This window comes from Labeo rohita, chromosome 13 (assembly GCF_022985175.1).
Source record: "Labeo rohita strain BAU-BD-2019 chromosome 13, IGBB_LRoh.1.0, whole genome shotgun sequence".
NCBI lineage: Eukaryota > Metazoa > Chordata > Actinopteri > Cypriniformes > Cyprinidae > Labeo > Labeo rohita.
In genome coordinates this window covers 18,854,467-18,876,685 of record NC_066881.1, presented here as the reverse complement: position 1 = coordinate 18,876,685, position 22,219 = coordinate 18,854,467, and the positions used below count along the sequence as shown (strand labels likewise).

Below are 22,219 nucleotides of genomic sequence, written 5' to 3'. Positions count from 1 at the left end.
GCAATGCATTACCAATCAAAAATTAAGTTTTGATATACTCACGGTAGAAAAGTTACAAAATATCTCCATGGAACATGATCTTTACTTAATATCCAAATGATTTTTTGGTATAAAACAAAAATCTATCATTTTGACCCATACAGTGTATTGTTGGCTATTGCTACAAATATACCAGTGCTACTTACGACTGGTTTTGCGGTCCAGAGTCACATTCCTATTCTCTTATATGCACAAAGAAGACACAATATCCAGTTAGAATGTGTTTTTAGAAAGTAGTATCAGGATATATAACGGTTTTGCTACAAAGATTCTTGTTTAAACATAACTTAAACCATAGAAGTGATCACCTGTTTCGTGATAAGCACACATAGCACAACACCATCTGCAATATGTCACAACAAACCATTATTTTGTCTCTGATGGTACATGTGTTTAATTGATAACACTAAAATGTCTTTGCCTCTGGCTTTTTCTCTAAACAATTGAAGCAATTTTGTAAAGACAGAAGGCATTACAAGTGTTAGAGGAGGAGTTTGCTGGGAATGCGTGTGTGTGTGCGGGTGTGGAGGCTCACGTTAGCGTGTTGAGGGTCCGTGCGAGGGCTGAATGACAGGCAGCAGACGGGCAGGTCAGGTAGCATGTGGCGTATGGCAGGTACGCTTCCTGTGTCTAAACAGAAGCGTGTATAAGTGTAGCCCTGGCCTTCTCTGACAGTAAGACACCACGCAGCTGCTGGCTTGATTGAGACATCTGTATGAAGCAGATGGAGTTTGAGAAAGAACTGGGTTTGATGTCTATCACTGACATTTAAACGACACACCACTGTGTTCACTCCGCTGACGCTGGACAGGAGACCACTCGTAAGATTGACTGCTGGACCTGGACTGCGTCTTTAAGACTGCTGATGGTCTCAAAAATCCCATTTGTTTCATCAAGTTTGCCTTGCTTCATGTAATCATAACTAAATCCCACTGTTTATAGCAAGAGCAGAGTTTTATTAAAAAGTTTTGTATTTTCGCTGAAAACGAGGCTTCAAATGTAGTGTCTTTTTTTGAATTACGTTCCCCCATAGACCTATCAAAGGCCTTTTTGTGCATTTTCTGCCTTGATTTTGGGTAAAAATGTGTGGAATTAAGCAGAGTGAATTTAAATATGGTCAGATGTGTTAAATGGAAGGAGCTCCACTGCGCTGTACAGCCCTTATGATTAATAGAATAATCACATTAAATACAGAAATGTGTTAACTCATATTATAGTATGGCCATTGGCTAGAATTAGCATTTATTTTATCAATAGTAAGATACATTATTTTATTTTATTTTATTTTTGACAAATCCCTCAATAAAGGGCATATAATACGGTTTAGAAGTAAAGGTCTGCACTCTGGTAAAATAATTGATTAGTAATTGGACATTGTTCATTAAAACATGCACACATATCACTAGAGCACAGTGTCCAACAAAAAGAAAAACAAACAAAAAAAGAACACCAGAATAAAGTACATTTTAAAGTACATTAAATAGTTATTTTAAACTAGAATATTTTACAGTTTTTTTGTTTTTGTTGTTGTTTGTTTGTTTTTTTTAAACAAATAAATGCAGCCTTGGAGAGCAAGAACATTAAAAATGTAAATGATATTTGATATTATATTGTGATAAGTATAGTGATTAATATGAATCTTAAAAACACATTTATGATGTGTGTTAATCAGGACAATCTACTATGAATGTCATCCACATGAATTTATAGAATTTGAATAAATTACATTACACTTTATTTTGTAGTATTTTCATTTAAAAAATTTAAAATTTGTGATTTATTGAAATAACGAATTGTTGGGTATACAATTAAGTTGTAATTTTTTGTTTTGTAGGTTTTCTTTCCAAGTATGGGAATCACTGATGTAATCAATGATGGAATGGACAAACCTTGCACAACACTTGCTGATATCCACATCAGATCTCCCAGGTGTGTATTTGTGTTTGCTATGTTCGTTATTTATGTACAATCCTGTTTAGGATGAGTGCGATTGGTGAAATTCTTTCAAGTGTAAGAATCTCTCTCTCTCTCTCTCTCTCTCTCTCTCTCTCTCTCTCTCTCTTTCGCTGCGCTGCTGTAAATAAATAAAAGATAGGGTCTGGTGATACAGCAGGTCTCAGATGTGTAAAAGCCACAACTTTCATATCAGATCTGGATTTGTGTCTCCCACCAGGGAGTGCAAACACACAGTTGCAACCTTCCAAAACATAAACACTCTTCCTCCATTTTCCTCCCTCTTTGTCCTTTTCTTTTTTCCCTCTGTCTTATTAATGTCTATTCCTTGCTGTGTTGGCCAAGCAGGCCGTGATTCCTAATGAACACACTCAAGACCCCCGGGCAGCACTTAAACTTTAAAATGTCTATTATTAAGATCACCAAAACACCACTGGTGACCTTGCGGAAATTTAGAAATGTGTCTTTTTCCTCAATATCTCTACATTTCTAACACGAGAACCGAGAGCAGGTGTGGATCGGCGAGCCACCTAAAGTCCGATGGCTGAGCTTGCTTTTGGTTGCCATAGCATTGGGATTATTAAGAGATCCAGTGGCTGCCTGGTTCCTCTTTTATGATTCTCAGACTGAATAAAAATTTAAAAGGCCATTAAACACCATTACCCCCTCCATCGCAGGTGTCACTGCCAGCGATGCAGAGTGAAGTAGCTTATTTTTCTATTAGGCGGAGAGAGAAAAAGAGAGAGAGAGGCCGATTGTAAGACCAGTGCAAATGAATCTTTGCTCTAGAATGGCCAAACGGTCAGACTCTAATTAGCCTGCCCTGCTCCTCTTTATCTAATGGAGCTTTGAGCGCTGAAAAGGGTAAGCCTTTCCAAACATCTAAATGGCTTATATTAGGCTTGCTTGGCTCAATGGGAGTTTGACCATCCTTGAGTGTGTGAAGGGCAAATGGGGGTTTCAAGACTAAACTTGAGTGAGAACGACCGCCATGATTGACTAGAAGAAGCGTGAGGAGAAGTGGTGATTTAAGATGTTTGCTTTTGTGAGCCCTTTCCGAATGGTATCGATCAGGCCGATTATTAGGTTGATATTTAGGATTTTGAAGTTCATTTTAAGTCCGAGTTTTGGAGTACACCTTTTTGGTTTTAATATAAATTTTGATTCAGTTTGCAAATAATATCATTTGCATTTGTCATTTCATACTAGTGAGGTTGTACAAATTCATCCAAATTAGCCACCTAGTAAAATAAGCATGATTTTTTAAAATTATTTTTTACAAATTTGTTCAACCTCACTTATATGAATTTGCACGACTTGTGAAAAATCATACGTATTTTACTAGGTGGTTAATCCGTATGAAATTGTACAACCTCACTCGTATGAATTGGCATGATTTGTAAAAAATCATACGTAGTTTACTAAGTGGCTAATTCATATGAATTTGTACGACCTCACTCATATTTATTTATTTATTTATTTATTTATTTATTTTTCATTTACAAATCATGCAAAATCATATGAGTGAGGTCATACAAATTCATCCAAATTAGCCACCTAGTAAAATATGAATGATTTTTTAAAATTATTTTTTTACGAATTTGTTCAACCTCACTTGTATGAATTTGCACGACTTGTGAAAAATCACAAGTATTTTACTAGGTGGTTAATCTATATGAATTTGTACAACCTCACTTGTAGGAATTTGCACGACTTATGAATAATCATATGTATTTTACGAAGTGGAAAATTAATAAGAATTTGTACATCCTCACTCATAAGAGTTTGCACGATTTGTGAATAATCCTACATATTTTACTAGGTAGCTAATTCATATGAATTTGTACGATTTGAAAATAATCCTAAATATTTTACTAGGTGGCTAATTCATATGAATTTGTACACCTCATTCGTATGAATTTGTACGATTTGTGAAAAATCATACTATTTTACTAGGTGGCTGATTTGTATCAATTTGTACTACCTTGTATGAATTTGGACGATTTCTGAAAATTTTGTCATATTTTACAAGGTGGCATATTCGAAAGAATTTGTACAGCCTCATTTGAATGAATTTGCACAATTTGTGAAAAAAAAAACATGTGTTTCACTAGTTGGCTAATTTATATGAATTTGTACCACCTCACTTGTATGAATTTGCTTGGTTTGTGGAAAATCATTCGTATTTTGCAAGGTGGCAAATTCGTAGGAATTCGTATGAATGACCACCCCTAACCCTGCTGCTAAACCTATCCCTCACAGAAATCATACAAAATCATACGAGTACAAATCTGTGAGAATTAGCCGTCTTGCAAAATATGTACGAATTGGTAGTGAGATAGCAATGGAATAGCATGTTTACATTATCTATCTTTAGGGTCGATGCAAATAATAATTTTTTTTATGTACACTCATTTTGCCCACGCTTGAGACTTTTAGAAGTCTTGAAATCTCTAGTTTGTTTCCTAACTTTGTTTCCTTTGATTAACTGCTCATCAGTGAGACTTGTGTTCTCGTTGACGCAGGTGAGCAATTGCTTGGACCTGCAGAGTTAGCTGGATGTCTCGTTCTTTTGGCTTCAGCCTGGAAAAGTGCTGATCGTGGAAGGGGTGCTGGAGGAGCTCTCTCTTGGGCAGATGGTGGGAAGACAGGGGGAGTAGTCACCCTGCTGCTTGGCCAACAGGGACACACACACAGACGCATTCACATACGGCACACCCACACAGGAAACATTAGAACAACGATTTGTCATAGTCTTTCATTTCGACGGAGGAGTTCTTTTGTTGTTGGAAATAAGCCTTGTGAGTTTATTATTATCTTCCTCTGAGTCAGTACGTTTAAGAGTTCAGCAGACACCTCTTATGATGGTGACGGGCCGTTCTTCATTCTCTAACTGTCCACAAGCTATTTATGAAGAGCTGCTCTCAAACTAGCCATCAAACTTTGCTTGTTCATTTCGACAGCTTTTATGATGCCAGGACAAAGAAAACACATCTTGCATAGCAAGCTCCACAAAAGTATTGTTTTTAGTGATGGACTAAAATGACAGACAGGCTGATTGGCTGATTTCTAACGATATTTGGTGTTTTTTTAAGAATGCCAGCATCTGTAAATTGTTATTATTACTTTTTTAGGTACTTTTGTGAATATGTAACATACAGGATGTGTGTGTGCATACTTAATTACTAGGTATTACAACAGTATGTACAATATATATATGTACTGTTATATTGCTTAAAGGGATAGTTTCCCAAAAATGATCATCATTTACTGTCATTAATTACTCACCTTTATGTCGTTTCAAACCCATAAGACCTTTGTTCATCTTCGGAACACAAATTAAGATTTTTTTATGAAATCCGAGAACTTTCTGACACTGCATACACAGCCACGCAATTACACTCTTAAAAATAAAGGTGTTTTAAAAGGTTCTTCACAACGATGCTATAGAAGAACCATTTTTGGTTCCACAAAGAACCATTCAGTCAAAGGTTCTTTAAAGAACCATCTCTTTCTTACCTTTTTATAATCTGAAGAACTTTCTTTCGCCACAGAGAACCTTTGTGAAACAGAAATGTTCTTCAGATGTTAAAGAATCTTTATGGAACCATTTAGACAAAAAAGGTTTTTTTATGGCATCGTGAAGCACCTTTATTTTTTAAGAGTGTACCACATTCAAGGCCCAGAAAGGTATTAAGGACATTGGTAAAATAGTCCATGTAACATAAGTGGTTTAACTGTAATTTTATGAAGCTACAAGAATACTTTTTGTATGCAAAGAAAACAAAAATGTTCTTACTACTTTTCTGGCCCTAGTTGATGTAGGGTCAGAAAGTTCTCAGATTTCATCAAAAATATCTTAATTTATCTTACCGGTTTGGAGTGACACGAGGGTGATTAATGGCAGAATTTAAATTTTTGGGTGAACTATCCCATTGACATAATATCTGAAAGTTTTACTGCTGTATTGTAATTGATAGCTAAACTTTTGCTGGCATAAAAGACATAAAACCCCATGTACATGATCCGCAAATATGAAACTGTTGGAACATAAACACTGGCAAGTGACAGTTTCGTAAACTGGCCTCAAACTCTCTCAAATTAGCCCTTATCCTTATCATTGAGCTCTGCCTAGAGAGATCTGCTTAAAACATCCTTGACAACAAACGGCGAGGGATGCAGATTGTGGCTGTCTTGTCTGTTAGACTGGTGGTATCAGGAGGGGCGTCTTCAGATTTGAGATCCCTGTAGCTAAGCTTACGCATTTGACTCAGTTCCACGTAACCCAACATGCTGTTCGACACTATCCATCCGCTCCCATATGGTAAACCTGGGCTGCGGCTTTGTCAGCTTCCAGGTTTTTTTTTTCTTTCTTTCTTTTTGTCAGCCTTAAAAACAGACAAACACAGTGAGAGGTGGGCTAATTACCACAGGCCTTCCTGTAATTACTCTTCCAGAGCAGCAGACAGGTTGGGTACAGACAGATCTGCTGTCTCTCTTACATGCTTATCTGCTGCTCACCAGACAGCTCACAAGTTCTACGTGGATTTGAGGTTCAGCTCGTCCAATGAGTTGAGAGTCAGGAGTTGTCAAACATGGTTATGGTGACGTTCCGGTCTTCACACTCTTGCGTGCCAGTGATTGGCCATGGTTTTCATAGCAGTAATTCAGCAAAGAAATATTTCACTTAGTAAAAAAAAAAGTCCAAGTTAATGTGTCTCTCTCCCCTAGCAAATTTCTCAGAAAATGCTTTTAGGGTTGCGTTAGGAAGAAAGTAATGTGAGAATGTCCTGAAAATGTGTCCTTTGTAAAGGTTATGGGCAGTGCTTTGAACAATAACTGTCAGCGTTGGGTTGAAGAAGTTATTTGAGTCGTTAAGCTGCAGATGGCATAGCCATTCATCGGCTGATAGTAATGAAGGATGCTTGGAGTTATTTGTATCTGCATGTAAACTGTTTTGTTAAAAGTAGGTGAGTTTTGCTAGCCTGATACATTTATGTATCCCACAGGGAACACTGGCCCACTAAGATGCCACGGTTGCTCTACATAATTATAATGGGAAGGTCCTTGTAAACTCATTAATATTTCTGTGAGTTTAAAATGCGTCTCATGCTATCACTCCCATCATACTAGAGTGAGATCAGTCTAGTTGTAGTGTTCACTGAATGTTTTTTTTAAAGGGGTAGCTCATCCGAAATGACAACTGTCATCATTTGTGTTGTTCCAAACCTATATGACTTTCTTCTGTAGAATATAAAATGTGATTTTGAAGAATGATCTCATAGGTCTGTTCCATACAGTGACAGTTCATAGTAAGACAGTTCGTTGCTTTTAAGCTCCTAATAGGAAGTAAATAAATAAATAAAATTAAGACTTGGAGTATAGTAAAGTAGTAGCAGTCGTTGTGCAGTTCACTGAAATGAAAGATAGTTTTATGTGAAATTAAAATTGTTATTCAATTATAATATTCCCTGTCGGTAAGATGTTACTCAAGAACTGCTGCAACCAGATTGAGTCATCATTGAGTTAGACTCATGAAAGATTCAGTAGAGTTTGTGAAAGAATCTTTCTTTGCAGTTTTTTAACTGTAGCAATTGGTTCATTGAAGAATCAGTTCAATTCCTGAAATAATTATTTAGTCCAATTTGTGAACCGTAACAGCTGGTTCATTGTCGAATCAGTGCAATTTGTTAATAAAGCAATAAGCCCCAAGAGGCCGTGGTTTACAGTGAATTTATAACAACTAAGGGGTGTTGTTAGACACAACGTGAATCGGATATAAATTCACTGTAAACCACAGCTTCACAGGGCTTATTACTTTTATAAAATGAATATTTTCCATATACATAGTAAGGTTTCACAAAAACAAAGCAAATAAAGTGGAATGATATTAATAAAAACAGTATTCTTCCACCAAACAATGTAGTTCCTCAGAAACAATTGTGGTTGCAACAAAGTAAACAAAGGTGTATGTTTGTAGAATAATGTACAACAGCTTCAAACATGGCTCAACCAATCAGAATCAAGGACTGGAACTATCCGTTTTATAAAGTATCATTTTATCAAATATGTGGCCCTATGATTTACTCCACCTCAAGCCATCTTGACTGAATACAGTCTGAGTTAAATTTAAAAAAATGTTCTGGCTCTTCCAAGCTTTATAATGTTGGCGAATGGCTGTTGAGATTTTGATGTCCAAAAAAGTGCATTCATCCATCAGAAAAGTGCTCCACACTGTTTGAGGCCTTGAAGTGAATTAATGGGTTTTTGTAAAAAAAATATACATATTTAAAACTTTATAGACTGTCATATCTAGCTTCCGTTAACTGTCATGCATGTGTTCACAGAAGAGTGGCGTTCCAGTGGATGACGTAGTATATATACATAGCGTAAGCTCGAGTGAGAATATGCTAGTCTCATGAGAACTCATTTTTGTTTACTGCAAAGGAAAACCAGTCTCCTCGTGGCTTATATCGAAATACTCCGACGTTTTTCTTTACAAATCCTAGTTTTTTCTTCTAATTCAAGACGGGTGTTTTGTTTTGCTCTCTCCACTGTGTTTCCGCGTTCGTCACCGTGTTTGCCTACATCCTACGTCACCCACTAGAACGCCACTCTCTCGTGAACGTGTGTGCGACAGTTAGCGGGAGCTAGAGATTAAGGTTTAGAAAGTTTTAAATATGGATATTTTTCTTACAAAACACTTCAATTCACTTTTGATGACCTTTATTAACCCCCTGGAGCCATGTGAAGTACTTTTTATGATGGAGGAATGCACTTTTTTGGACTTCAAAATTTCAACAGCCATTCACTGCCATTATAAAGCTTGGAAGGGTCAGGCTATTTTTAAATATAACTCTTGATTGTATTCGTCTGAATCAAGAAAGCCGTATTCACCTAGGATAGGTGAGTAAGTCATGGAGCAATTTTTATTTTTGGATGAACTATCCCTTAATAACCAGGTTCTGAATAAACAACACAGCGAAAAGCAGTGAAAATGATCAGTGAATAACTACGAATATTTTGATCTATTTCTTGCAAAATGCTATTGTGTGGCTTCAGAAGATTTGGACTGTACTGTACTGTATGGGGTACTTTCATGTTGCTTTTTTGTCAATACTTTCATGTTGTTTTTTTGTCATTTTAAAGAAGCATTTCCTTCTTCCAATCAATAATTTTAGTATTTTTGTTGTGTAATGATTATTTTTCAGGCACAATGTGTTCTGGTGACGAAGTCTAGAAATAGTCACTGTTCAGTATTGTTGCACAAAAGTCCAGATAATGTATCTTGGGTGTGTGTGTGTGTGTGTGTGTGTGTGTGTATGTATTGTCCTGTGTGTGTATTCTCGGAGCCTTTGCTCTCTAACTTGATTTACAGCTAGATGTACCTAGTCTTGTGTCAGACACAGGTTACATTCCTCCGATTAAAATAACACTTCAGCTGCTCCCAACTCGGACAGTATGCTCTCTCTTTCTCTCACTCTCTCCTTTTATTTCTCCTGAAAGCTAGCTGCCCATGCCACAGGCCAGTGTACAGTCTGAGCCTTTGAGCACGTGCTTTATAGGATGCATCAGTTTGTTGTGCAGAGAGGTTTTCTGGGGGATTATTGTGGCCTAAAGTAAGTTGCCCTTTCATTAACCTTGGCTGGCGATTTCTAGCTTTAATACAATACAAATGCGTAATCTGGCTCGCACAAACACAGCTGAGCCACTGTATTACTGTCTGATATTGCTTTGGGTTCCCTCTCAGCATTTCACTAATTAAGCTCCTAGCTCAACCTCAAGTCCTGCTGTACTCTATCGTCATTTTAAATTTATTTTGATTGATTTGTGTCAGCCTTAACTATGCTCTCTGCTAGATCAATAAATAAAGATCAATACTGTAATGTTTTCATCAGAACCGTTATTAAAAAATAGATTGGCTATAAAGAGAACTGAATCACTGATAGCACTGATGCTTGCAATGCATGCCAACTTTGAATTTAATTGAACTACGTCGAAGTCTTGGAGATTAGTTGAGGGAACGCTTGCAGGGAGAGCAGACGGAGTGAGATCGGTAGGTATTTACTCAAAAAAAAAAAAAACAGCTCGGTTGGGTCTGAGTAATGACGCTGACCGTTGAGAATCACATCGTGTCCTAACCAGCAGCATACCGATGACTGCGCTCATAGAACTCGCATTGTAATTACCAGCTAGCCAATAGCATTCATGTGGTCGTATGTAATATGATGACACGCTGTAAATTGCAGTCCAGATGAATGGAGTTGACCAGCTGTAAAATGTTAAAACAGTAAAACACAGCAAGAAAACTGCACTTGTGACTTTGCCAGTAAAGATGATGGCTTGTGGTCTGGAGTCATGCGTACGCGTGTGCGTAATACGAGGTGCGGATGACTACAAAAGTTTCCACAAAGTCTCGTCAAGCTGAGAGATCCCTTTTAATAAGAGCCGTTCAAGTACGTCACGAGTCCGTCGTTGTTATTGTGCTCGGTTTTGGCCAGAGGATGTTTGTTCGCTGGAGAGCTCCTCTTGTCTTAGCCACCCCGAAGGCCCCCCTTTCTTGCCCACGAGGGGAGGTTGGGCGGCAGCTTGGACTCTGCCCGATTCTCGCTCTAGCCAGCTGGGTGTCAGGCGGAGGGGGGACAGCTGGGGCTCCGGCCCAGCCAGGGCCCGCAGGGATCTCGGGGTTAGCACAACAGAGGCCCCGGTCCCGTGCCTTCCTTTAATAGCCCCAGTTTGACCCCGCCTCGCCACACACACCGCTTCCATCGCAGGCGTATGATTAATGGCCTAGTTTTGCTCTGGCTGGCTTACCGTATGACATCCATACACACACACTTACGCACGCACAACCACCGAACAGTTTTACTGCTTGTTCTGTCTTTCGGTGTTTGTAGAATAATGACGCTTTTTCTGTTTTGAATGGCACTGCTGCCTGAAATGCAGGTCAATGACGTGACATTCTTCTTGTATTAACTTATTTAAAAATGCATTAAATGCAATTCATGCAAACAAATTTTTAATTATTTTTTACCTTGAAAATGTACTTTAAATTTGTGTGGGATGGAAGCAGTTTTATAAAGTCTAAAAAAAAATCTATAAAATTACTTAAAAAAAAAAAAAAAAAAAACTAGACTTGCAGTAGACAGTACACTAGACAGTACATGCATTTAAGGTTTAAAGAAAATATTAGATACATTTTTACCAGGTTTTACACCACATGCCATTTTTAGTCAGCTCTTTTCTTTTTTTCAAAACTATATGAAACATGCATGAATATACAGAGCACATTTTAACTAGATTTTTAAAATATTTTTCATTTTATTTGTCATAGACACTCATGCCTTTCAAAAGTAATCATACCCCTTTTTCTGCTTTTTATGTTAAAGCCTTATGTTAAACTGCAATCTACACTAGGTACACCATAATAACATAGCAAAAATAACTGTTTTGTAACAACTTAACAAATTTATTAGAAATAAAAAACTGAAATGATTCCATTTCATAAGTATTCATACATAATATAGTACTTAGTTGAAGCTGCAACATATCAGTGTAAAACATGAGAAAAAAAAAAAAAGAAAAAGAAGAAAAAAGAATGAATACTTTTACAAGGCACTGAGTATGTATATATAAGTTTGGAATAATTGTAATAAATGTAATATTTTTATTTATTTATTTATTTTTTAAGAATTCTCATATGCTCATCAAGGCTGCATTTACTTGATCAAAAAAAATAAATAAAATAAAAACAGTAATATTATGAAATAGTACAACAGTTCAAAATAAAATAATGGTTATATATATATATATATATATATATATATGTATATGTAGACTTTTAAATGGTAGTTTATATTGTTACAAAATATATCTATTTTAAGTGAATGCTGGTCTTTTTAACTTTTTGTTCAAAGAATCCTGAAAAAAGTATCATAGGTTCCATCAAAATATTAAGCAGCACAACTATTTTCAATATTGACAATAAATCATATAAAGCATATTAGAATGAATTCTGAAGGATCGTGTGACACTAAAGACTGGAGTAATGATGCAGAAAGTTCAGCTTTGATCACAGGAATAAATTCCATTGTAAAATATATACACATAAAAAACATTTTTTTTACACTGAAATAATATTTCACAATATTACTTTTTTTTCCTGGATTTTTGATCAAATAAATGCAGCCTTGATGAGCATAAGAAACATATATATATTCTTCCAACATGAACCAGATGAACTGGCATTAATACAAAGAGTGTATTTATAAGAACATAACACTTTTAAAAGATTATTCAGAAATCTATGCTATTTCAGTGTTTCCAAAAGTGTATTCTTGTATATTAGGCGTGTGATTGTGGTTTTGAATGGTGGGAGAGATGTGGTTTGATCCAAATTAAAGAGACTTGATTTCCCTAAAGAGTGGGCGTCCACGTTCACTGGTCGATAAACAAATAGCGTCTGCGTGCGTGTGAGCTTGCAGTGGCTACACAAGCTCATGAGACCAATGACCATAATGAACTTGGTTAAACCCAAGCAACCTCATCAAACCTGGACAGCCCCAAGCCTGGCCCGCCGCAGGATTAACATGCTATTAAAGTTATTTGGTGCATCAGGAGAGAACATTGAGTGCTTACATCCTAACTGACACCCGTGTGTTCTGAGAGAATAAAAAACAGAAAATGTGTACACTGTACAGCAGTGCTCCACGTGATGCCAGTGTTCGTCTACATGATGGGTGTTTTAGATGATGGGTAAATGTATTCATAGATACAGTAATAATCCATAATATTTGTAAAAATATTTGTGTATACACATTTTAAAACTTTTAAAATGTTTCTAGCCCCATCTCTGATACTGTATTTTTCCCCCAGTCTCTGTGGTGTCCATGTTCAAGTAGTTTGGAACCATAGTGGATCCACTTGCACAAAGTCATGGTTTATTTGTGCGCAGATTCCCGTGTTGCATCCATGTGCAGGTTGTCCTCTGGAATCTCTTGTTGACCTTATTCCCAGCAATCTGGACTGAGCTCAATGCACCCGCTATGCTTGTTCTTTATAATACTCAAAAGCATAGATATTTCATGTTGTGGGAAAAGGGCACTACATCCTCTTTCTGTAACTTTCTCTCTCTGTGTGCTATACCCAGGCCTTACCCAGAGAGATTCATTTCATCCCTGGTACCCAGAGTAGAAACAACAGAAGATTCGGAGGTCAGATTACCACTGCTGTTTTACCTATGACATGAGAAGAGGAAAGAAGCTTTGTCTGCAGGGTTAGGTTCACTTTAGGTACCTCATTTCTGGCTGCTGTGTACATTTTGCAGTTGAACGGTCTCTCCCTGAGGTGGTGTGATCCACCCTACGTCCACTCGGCCAGAGTTTGGCCCTGCATTCAACCCCAGTCACACTGAAGAGGTTAAACTGGCAGTAGCGTTCGGAGACAGAACTGGACGGCTTTAGTGCATTTTGTTGTAATTGTGTCCCAGTTGTCTTGTCAGAAATCAATTCAAGTTGGGAGCTGGCTAGCACAGGGAGGTCAAGGATTCTGCAGCCTAAATATTTTATCTGTACTACACGTCTGGAGCTTTTAAAGATGCGTGCTGGCCTGTTTTCCCCATTTCTCTGACGCACAGATGCTATTGGCTCAGCCTTTCCGCCCAGGTCAGGGCCAGGTTAAAATCAATTATAATCAATTATTAAGGGTACTGTGTATCTGGTGGAGGCTGGAGGGAGTGGTGTGGAGAAGACCAGGCCTTGCTGAAGTCCAGTTTTATTTATTTCATTCTTCTTGCAGTGCAACAAAAGTACTTTTCTACAGTACTTGTTGCACTGTAGAAGTGGTTGTCAGATTAATGGTAAAGTTTTTAAAAAAAATGTTCTAAATAGAGGTCGCTACATATATTATTGATACTAAAAAATAAGTTTTATATAAGGCTTCAAGGGGTACAGTCTCTGTGTGCAAATATAAAGACTATACAGGGCAAAAAATACATATATGTTTTGAGGTATGACTACTTGATTTGCAGTCATATTTATAAATGTAAAGTAAAATAAAATGCACATAGTGGGACAGTGCATAAACCTTTTGACGCAGTTGTGATAATTGTCTGTTATTTATTTATTTATTTGCTCATCTTTTGTGTTTTTTTTTTTTTTTTTCAAGGATTTTGTCTAAAAAGTTCTAAATAGAGGTCTATATGTGTTTGAGGTTTAAACAAGTGTTTTATAATGCTTCAAGGTACGTATTGATGGGTGGAGACTGTGGATGGTTGGGTACACTCTGTGTACAAATATAAAGAATATACAGGACAAATATATGTTTGTATGTATATATTAGGACTGTCAGTTTAACGCATTAACTTTATTAATTAGTTATGAAAAATAACGTGATTAAAATATTTTAATGCAGTTAATGCACTGTCCCCGCCCCCAGACCTGTATGTCAACTTACATTTCATACAGTTGATTTTTGACAAATATGATGCATTGCAACAACTTCATAAATGCATTTATTCCCTAAAATTCAAGATATTGGAGCAAAAATGCTCCCGCATGAGTTGTTGTCTCATATTTATATCATATGTTATGTGATGTCGCACGAGCAGCGAGAGCAGTGCGTATTTGTCCTGAATAGCACGAGTGCAAATGTGATTCAGGAAGAGCAGTTCAGGAAATATTGGAGTTAATATTGTGTTATATTTTAAACACAATATTGTCTGTTTTTGCTCAGTTTTGGCAACAAAAAAATGATCTAAAGCCACAGCAGAATTGTTGTGCATCTGTTAGTAATAGCAGTCTTTATTTTCTGAATAAATCCACGTTTTGAACGAATTGGGTGAATCAATGATTCAAAGGCCCATTCATAAAGTGAAGACATTTACCAATTTACCGCCACTAGCTGGCAGCTTTAGTTTCTTATTTAGAGTGTTATTATATTATTTCATTTAAAATTAAAATAATAAAATATAAGTAAAGGAGAAAAAAGACTTTAAAGGCATAATTCACCCAAAAAATTGTCATCATTTATTCAAACCTGAATCACTTACTATATATGTGACCCTGGATCACAAAACCAGTCGTAAGTGTAATTTTTTCAAAATTGAGATTTATACATCATATGAAAGCTGAATAAATAAGCTTTCCACTGATGTATGGTTTGTTAGGACAGGACAATATTTGGCTGAGATACAACTATTTAAAAATCAGTAATCTGATGGCGCAAAAAAATCAAAACATTGAGAAAATTGCCTTTAAAGTTCTTCAAATAATTTTCTTAACAATGTATATGACTAAACAGAAATTAAGTTTTCATACATTTACAGTAGGAATTTTACAAAATATCTTCATGGAACATAATCTTTACATAATATCCTAATGATTTTTGCCATAAAAGAAAAATCAATAATTCTGACCCATACAATGTATTTTTGGCTATTGCTACAAATAAACCCCAGCGACTTAAGACTGGTTTTGTGGTCCAGGGTCACATATATCAAAACAAAACATTTTGAAAGTGTTTCAAATTCAAAAGTTCAAACTTTTCAAAAATCATGTTTTCCAATTAATTCTGATTAATTAATTAATTAATTCCATTCCACTTAATCTCAAATCAATACAGTAATCCTACTTTATTTATTTATTTAATAAATAAATATTTATTTAATAAATAAATAAATACAATTGATTAAAAACAATTTTTTTTAATGTACAAAATGTAACTGATTTTTATCCCACAAGTTTGTTCAGAAAAGACATACCAAAGTGACTAATTTGTAACATGAGCCTTTTGGCCAATTATATCGAAGTGCTTCAAATGACTGAGATGTTAAAGCAAAAAGTGTTACAACCATCCCCAGTCTCCTCCACTTCCTGCCCTTTACAGACATGTCTAGATGAAAGCACTTTGAATACCTGAGCACATTCGTGTTGTTGTTGTGTAGCATACTGATTGCAGTAAAAACAGTCAAATGACACTTGAGTCCCAAAGGGTTAAACCGTTCCCCAAACACTTCCAATGAGACTCTTCAAAGAGTAGAGTTGGGTGATTTAACCAAACAAATACACCAGAGAGTCCAATGCAGCTCATGCTAAACTCAGTGTATGTAATACATAACCATCATGCAACATCCATCAGCCCCTCTTTTCATTAGCCCAGACTTGAAGAGACCCACCATAGTGGCAAAACAATTGTGTAGCACTGTCCTCAACTCCTTACTATCCACTCACCCATCTGTAATTACTCTCAACGAATAAATAACATGGACGGGCACCGCTACTTCACGCTACGCCGTGCCAAAAACACGCTTTCAATCGCACACATCTGTGGAGTTGAACGTAATGCCATATAAGTGAAACTGTTCAAGATGATTTGTTTTCATCCCTGTAAAAGCACAAATTTGATTTCCTCCAGTCCCAAAACAGACCGACGTTGAGTCTGATTTGTTTTTGGTGGAAGCTAAATGAAAAATGTTCTCGGCAGAGCACAAACCACGCTGTTGGGGGTGAGTCTTGTAACCGAAGGGAGGCTTGCAGTTCGGCCAGCACCACCTTCATGTACTTTACTCACGCAGTCCAGAGGAGGTGCGGCTGGCAATCGATGGGCCCGGGCTTCAGTGTGATCAGAGCGGATGAGAGATGAGGACGTTTCCCTGCTTTGGTGACGGCTGCAGGCGTCAGGGTCGATTTGGCGGCCGGCGGATTGAGAGGCGTTATATCTGAGGAGCATGAGGTTCCACTCCGATGAGCAATCTGCTTTATCAAAAGGCCTTTTTCTCAATCAATACAGCTTTCATCAGGGGAGCCCAGTGCTGTGCTGCCCGCACTGTATCGGCTCTCCCACTGGGCTCATGCCACGTGCGGGACAGGCTAATGCCCGCTCAGCTGGAGTCAGTCTGGTCAGCAGCTCTCTTGACCTGAGAGAATTTAGTTCAGACAAACACACACGCATGCTTGCTGTCTTTGAGGTCATCACTCAATATGCAGAAACCATCAATATATATATTGTACAGAAGCTTGTGGAATAATGTATTAAATGGAAGTATGGGGAACAGTTTATGCCATTTATTTACACACCATTGTATTAATCCAAACTTCTTTTTTTTCTGAGAATTTGTGAAGCACTTTTGTGATTCGTTTATGATGAGTTATTGATTTTTTTTTTTTTTTTTTGGAGCTTGACAGACATGGTCACTATGACTGTCATTGTCTAGCACTCTGAAGCTGCATAAATAAATAACAGGAGCATGCTGGTTTGTAACATTAATATTTATTTACTAACTTTTTGACATTTAGTTAAACCTTAAAGAGATTTTATATATTTAAAACAGAAATTTCCCATGACAGCAATGTTTAACATTGAAATAACGCTTTTACAACATTTATCTTTGTTAATGTTTTACATATACTAATGCAATTGTAACGTTATATAAATTACTTATAGTTATTGTTAATGTATTTTCAACAAATTAACAATGAACAATATATTTCTAACAATGTTACATTTATTAAAGAGCATGTCATATGGCTTTTTAAAGTGTCCTAATGTTGTGTTGGAGTCGCTTATAACAGGTTTAAATGCATCTAAGGTCAGAATGCATTGTAATTTTCTCAGAGTATACATTTATACATAGTCATTTGTCAGTGATTTCAAATTGTTCGTTTGAATCAGTTCCGAGCGTAATGTCTGTAAACCCCTCCCTTCCATAAACCTACTCTGCTCTGATTGGTCAGTTGGCCAAGCCTGTTGTGTTAGTCACAGAGAGAAGTACTTGAGCAAGTTAGTGAGCGCAACCATCTGTGTTGCTAAGTCCACGGTTGTTTTTGATGTCCATGGGTTGAAGCAACCCCAATAATGTCATATTTAGCCCCTGGGATGCAAATTTACCAGGGGAACCCTGACAAAAAGCATGTATTTTATACCTGAAAGTTGATTTTTAACCAAGGACCCCACTCAAAATGCGAATGAGCTAGTTTTGAGTTTCAATTGGGCGGGTTTTGTTGTGAGAACCTGGCAACCCATGCGCCTTTACATAAAGCAACAATATAGTGCTTCAATCTGTTCCTAAAATTATGTAAAATCATTTTAACACATGCAAGCGAATCATGCCCACAGCTAAAGTTTAGCTGCTAAACTGTAAACAACAAAACAATAATGGTGCACGCTCAAATTCCAGATTTTCAAATAGTTGTATCTTGACCAAATATTGTCCTATCCTAACAAACTGTAAAGCTAACTAACAAAATGGAAAGCTTATTTATTCACCTTTCAGATGGTGTATAAATCATAATTTCAAAGAATTGATTGGTTTTGTGGTTCGAATTGAATTTCTGTAGTTCGAATTGTATTGCTGTGGTATTGTGGGGAAAAAAAAAAAAAAAAAAAACTTGGACCTTCAACCATCGGACCCCATTGAAGTCCACTATGGACAAAAATCCTGGAATGTTTTCCTCAAAAACCTTAATTTTTCACTGTTCCTGCCATTTACAAATATGATAATTCCTGTCAAGTTTCCTAACTGGAAAATGAAGTGTCCATTGGATGTAGCTGTTGTTCACCTAGTGTTTTCTGTGTATTCAGACATGTGTTTTTTGCATGATGTTAGTAGTGGGCATATTTGATTATGTGGTATACATTATGATAGTTTTCTGGAATCCATGTATTTTGTACCAGCTTATGTGGTATCTTAAGAGAGCCCATTTCTGTGGTTCGAATTGTATTGCTGTGGTATTGTGGGGAAAAAAAAAAAAAAAAAAAAAACTACTGATTCTTCAAGTCATCAGCTTTCTGCAATGAAAAAAAAAAACTTGCTTTGACAGCGCAGAACTCAGCGTCTTCTCGACATGATGAAAACACACTAACCAGCGGAGGTGTTTGTGGGCAGGTGGGAACTATGTTAATATGTTACCCAGTGATGTAGATCGGTAATAGGCCGAAGATTCGAAAATATGACGACTCGTTAAGGTGATTCTGAGTCGACTCTTTCTTTTGAAAGACAATATCTTTATGTATAATGCACTTTTTTGATTAACAGCTTTGCAGACTGTTTACATTGAAGGATAGCTACATTACAAACTGCAAAAACATTTTTTTGAAAGCCCATATGACCTGCTCTTTAAAGGATTAGTTCACTTAAAGAATAAAAATTTCCTGATAATTGTCTCACCCCCATGTCATCCAAGATGTTCATGTCTTTCTTTCTTCAATCAAAAAGAAATTAAAGTTTTTGGGAAAACATTCCAGGATTTTTCTCCATAAAGTGGACTTCAATGGGGATCAACAGGTTGAAGGTCCAAATTGCAATTTTAAAGAACTAACCACGCCTGACTTTTCCAGCATGATTACGTAAGGCGTGAAGTCATAGACTGGCATCGCAGAGCTAGTGCAAGACGAGCATTTGTGGATAAAATATTATGCATTTTTTTTGTTTTTTAATTTATTATTATTATTTTTTTTTAAGTTTCGCTAGATACGCAGTTTCACTTGAAACTGCAACTTGGACCTTCAACCATCGGACCCCCATTGAAGTCCACTATATGGACAAAAATCCTGGAATGTTTTCCTCAAAAACCTTAATTTTTCGCTGTTCCTGCCATTTACAAATATGATAATTCCTGTCAAGTTTCCTAACTGGAAAATGAAGTGTCCATTGGATGTAGCTGTTGTTCACCTAGTGTTTTCTGTGTATTCAGACATGTGTTTTTTGCATGATGTTAGTAGTGGGCATATTTGATTATGTGGTATACATTATGATAGTTTTCTGGAATCCATGTATTTTGTACCAGCTTATGTGGTATCTTAAGAGAGCCCATTGAAAGGAATCAAGGTGAGGATGCGGTGATGGCACGTTAATGAAGTGGCGTGGAATGGTGGTGATGAGCAGATCTAGAGGAGGACGGCTGCGCTGGAATTACCGCCTTAGTCCTCCAGCACAAGGAGAAGAGTGAATTAATCTCCAGTCTCGCCCATTCAATGAGTCCCCAGAGCTTGCTTAATTAACCTAATAAAAATACTAATAGAACCATTTCCAAAGGTAAATTTAATTTACTTGTCAGTGTTGTACATCAATAGGGATAAGGACGGGTGGGCACTCGTGTCTCGGCGAGCGTCCACGCCGGCCCCTAATAAATACCAACTCGTTTACATCCACATCTGATTATGCCTGCTGTCAGTGGCCACAGTTAAATTATGATGAAAAGAGGGGCTGAGAGCTGAATTAACATGACCAAAGATTAACACAATATTTGTCTAGGAAGATGATAGGATTTCTTTCTCTCTGCCACTCCTCCACCCCTTGATGATGTGATTGCTTACCTCAGCCGTGAAAGGTGTCAACTACTAAAATAAATTGCATTAAAACATAGCTGTATGGGGTTTAAGCAAATGCAGTTCATATGGAACAATCATAAAAAAAAAAAAACGTGCTGGCGGGAACTTTGTGGCGATGTACTACCGATGTACTACCAAGAGCCATTAAGCCCATCTCATTACTGCCCTCCCAATGACTGTGTAATGACCTGCAATCATTTGTAAGTGAATAACTATTAAAAGCCCTGGCAGCTGGGAGAATGCTTTTAAAGTCAAATTAAAACACATGGGAGGTAGCCTCTTCCCTGCATAATATGTATCTATAGACGTATAACAGGCCCCCCTTCCGTTTTTCACTACCAAGGATATTTCATCTCCAAAGAGACAGAGAGATGAAGAGGGACTGGAATGTAAAGAGGGGTCTCGTCGACATGCTCTTGTTTTAGGTGCTTTTATTGAATATTACAGTCTTTGGCATGATTGTGGCCTCCAATGATAGGCCGTTGCGTTTGTGTGTGTGAGTAAGCCCTTTAGGATGTGCATAGACACAGCTGTGGTCCACAGAGTGAGCAGACCCTCACGAGCGCATTGTTCTGTCGCCTCCATGCGTGAAGGAGACCAATCAGAGGCTTTTATTTTCCTAACTTGCTTTGTGAATCGATAATTACTTCTGCAAAGCTAAGTCAAGAGACTTTTGTAAACTGTGGATGACTTTTAACTTTCTCAACAAGGGCGGCAAGGTTAAACCCTCCAGGTTTAAGATTCTGTTTCGAACTAAGACAAAAACAGTTCTGAGAGGAGATATTGATCAGTAGTTGTGGCATACAATAAATGTTTTTACAAATGTAATCATTGGTGATGAAGACCAACACATTTCTGTTTGACATAGAGGTTACTTATACTGAAAGAACGACCTTATACTATGTACTTAACCTCTTTTACAGACTTCTGGAAACCACTTGTGTTCAATAATATGCCCCTGATGGGTGAAGGCCTGCCTTATATGGATTAACTTTTTAATTTAGTGTTATTTTTGAAGAAATTAGAAAACTTTTTAGCCTTGAATAATTTCTTCTCACTAACTAATGTTTTATTTCTCTTGTTTCTGTACATTTATGTAATTTTTAGTTAATAACTTTAATTACATGTTTAATATATTTGATATTATATTGAGTTACAGAGCTGGGTAGATTACTTACAAATTGTATTCCGTTACTGATTCCAAATTACATGACAAAAATTGTAGTTATGAATGTATCCATTACACATTTTAGGTAGTATAATCAGACTACTTTTTGATTACTTTTAGATTAACTCCATGTGTTATTATTAACAACATAAAGTTAATTATTTTACATTGTGTTATATATTACATTATGTCGAGGTTTGCCAAACTGGGGTTCATTGTCACTAAGTGACATTAATTAAGTCATAAAAATGTCAAATTAAAATAAATTGTAAAATAACATCAATGAAAATAAAACACTTACTAAAAAACAAAATATTTTGTTTACCTGCATGTCATGTATGAATTATGAATACTTTATTGCTAATATGTAATCAAGTAATCAATAAAAAAGTAACTGTAGTCTGATTACGAGTGTTTTAAAATGTAATTTAGTCTAATTACAAGTACTTAATTTTTGGAATCTGATTACATGTAATCAGTTACAACTTATTCATTTTAATTTATATAAAAATAAATGACTTAGTATGAAAACCTTGTAATATACACTACCAGTCAAAAGTTTTTGAACAGTAAGATTTTTAATGTTTTTAAAGAAGTCTCTTCTGCTCTCCAAGCCTGCATTTATTTGATCCGAAATACAGCAAAAGCAGTAATATTGTGAAATATTTGTATTATTTAAAATAACTCTTTTCTGTTTGAATATATTTTAAAATAGACAGTTTTCAGTGTCAG

The 22,219-nt window shown here is 36.5% G+C and overlaps 1 long non-coding RNA gene across 3 annotated transcripts in view; it reads left to right on the top strand.

Annotated features, from left to right (window-relative positions):
* Positions 1-22,219, top strand: part of LOC127175151 (uncharacterized) — a 273,811-nt gene that overhangs the window by 102,028 nt on the left and 149,564 nt on the right. For all 3 annotated transcript variants that reach the window (XR_007828950.1, XR_007828952.1, XR_007828951.1), the window contains exon 3: positions 1,874-1,968. This is a non-coding gene — a long non-coding RNA (uncharacterized LOC127175151). The remainder of the gene's footprint in view (positions 1-1,873; positions 1,969-22,219) is intronic.